The sequence below is a fragment of the Bos indicus genome, chromosome 16 (genome assembly GCF_029378745.1).
Source record: "Bos indicus isolate NIAB-ARS_2022 breed Sahiwal x Tharparkar chromosome 16, NIAB-ARS_B.indTharparkar_mat_pri_1.0, whole genome shotgun sequence".
Classification (NCBI taxonomy): Eukaryota; Metazoa; Chordata; class Mammalia; order Artiodactyla; family Bovidae; genus Bos; species Bos indicus.
In genome coordinates this window covers 15,699,232-15,701,279 of record NC_091775.1, presented here as the reverse complement: position 1 = coordinate 15,701,279, position 2,048 = coordinate 15,699,232, and the positions used below count along the sequence as shown (strand labels likewise).

Here is a 2,048-nt window from a genome sequence, read left to right as displayed (position 1 = left end):
ACCAACTCCCGGAGTTCACTCAGACTCACGTCCATCGAGTCAGTGATGCCATCCAGCCATCTCAACCTCTGTTGTCCCCTTCTCCTCCTGCCCCCAACCCCTCCCAGCATCACAGTCTTTTCCAATGAGTCAACTCTTCCCATGAGGTGGCCAAAGTACTGGAGTTTCAGCTTTAGCATCACTCCTTCCAAAGAAATCCCAGGGCTGATCTCCTTCAGAATGGACTGGTTGGACCTCCTTGCAGTTCAAGGGACTCTCAAGAGTCTTCTCCAACACCACAGTTCAAAAGCATCAATTCTTCGGTGTTCAGTTTTCTTTACAGTCCAACTCTCACATCCATACATGACCATTGGAAAAACCATAGCCTTGACTAGATGGACCTTTGTTGGCAAAGTAATGTCTCTGCTGTTCAATATGCTATCTAGGTTAGTGCATATAAAAACGTCAACCTTCAATGCTGGATTGTATGTCTGACTATATGGCAAAATTTTGCATTTCAAGATATTCTTTTACTGATATTAAAGTGTTTGTTTAGTTGACATGTTTGCCCAGTTGAACATTAGAATAGGTGTTATCTGCTTACTAAAATTTTCAGTTTTACCCCATCTGAAAGTACATGGGGTCTTTATTAAACCACATGATTTTACTAAAATAAATGGTTCAATGTCTCAGAATTATGTAAAACTTCTGTTAAAATATGATTTCCATTGGGAGAAAACCTGAGGAAGCATGACTAAGATATATATTTTTAAATGGATTAAGGAAATTTCATGGTAGTACATGTCCTTGGGTTCAATCCCTGCTCAGGGACCTAAGATCCTACAATCTGCACAGACCAGGAAAAAAAAAAAGTTTGAAACTTGAAATGTTGGCAGTAAATGCTTATTAAAGAGGTATCAAAAAATTAGCATATTTATGTTAGTTTTGAAACAATTAAAACATAATATACTAGGCTAAACTTAAAATAAGACATAAATGTATAACCATGTGCTTTTTGACCATCTGTATGTCTTCTTTAGATAAATGTCTAGATCTTCCACCATTTTTTTTTAAATTTTAAACAATATTCAAATTTGTTAAACAAACTTTGAAAAGCTTTATAAAATGTTTAACTTTCACCAATTTCAAGATTTGTTAATCCCAATTTTCCATATAACTGAACTTTCAAATCTATTGACACCTGCTGGATTGATTCCACTTTGGAATCTGAGGTGTCAATTTCTTCTTGCAAATTTTTCTTTGCTTCTTCTAACATGTCTTGTGTTTCTTTTTGAGAATTCTAATGAAAACAACAATAATCTGATAAGGTATTGTTAAGCACTGATAAGCTATCTGATAAGCACTCCTCCTCTATGTCCTCAGAAACATCTTCTAAATTTTGGAGTACTTTTTTTTGTTTGTTTTGTTTCTCAATTTCTTCCTTTACTTCTGTGATTCTGTTTGTATCTCACACAGATTTGTTTATCTTTCGTTGATCTTCAAAAGTAGCGCTGACATCTTCCACAGCTACCTTCTTCATGGTGACTGCCATCTTGGCCCTCCCTCCCCCAATTTTTTTGATTGAGTTTTGTTTTTTCTGATATAGAGCTGCATGAGTTTTATGTAGATTGTGGAGGTTAATCCCTTGTCAGTTGCTTCATTTGCAAATATTTTCTCCCATTCTGAAAGTTGTTTCTCCCATTCTAAATGTTGTATTTTCATTTTGTTTATGGTGTCCTTTGCTGTGAAAAAGCTTTTAGATCTAATTAGGCCCCATTTGTTTATTTTTTTATTTCCATTACTCTAAGAGGTAGATCATAAAAGATCTTGCTGTAATTTATGTCAAAGAATGTTTTGCCTATGTCTTCCTCTGTTTTATAGTCTCTGACCTTACATTTAGGTCTTTAATCCATTTTGATTTTGTTTTTCTGTATGGTACTAGGGAATGTTCTAATTTCATCCTTTTACATGTAGCTGTCCAGTTTTCCCAGCACCATTTTCCCAGCACCATTGAAGAGACTGTCTTTTCTCCATTGTTTATTCTTGCCACCTTTGTTTTAGATTAGGTG

General features: G+C 35.4%; 1 pseudogene; it reads right to left on the bottom strand.

Annotated features, from left to right (window-relative positions):
* Positions 1-1,108: 1,108 nt before the first annotated feature.
* On the bottom strand, positions 1,109-1,531 carry LOC109570116 (prefoldin subunit 4 pseudogene; annotated as a pseudogene).
* Positions 1,532-2,048: the final 517 nt, after the last annotated feature.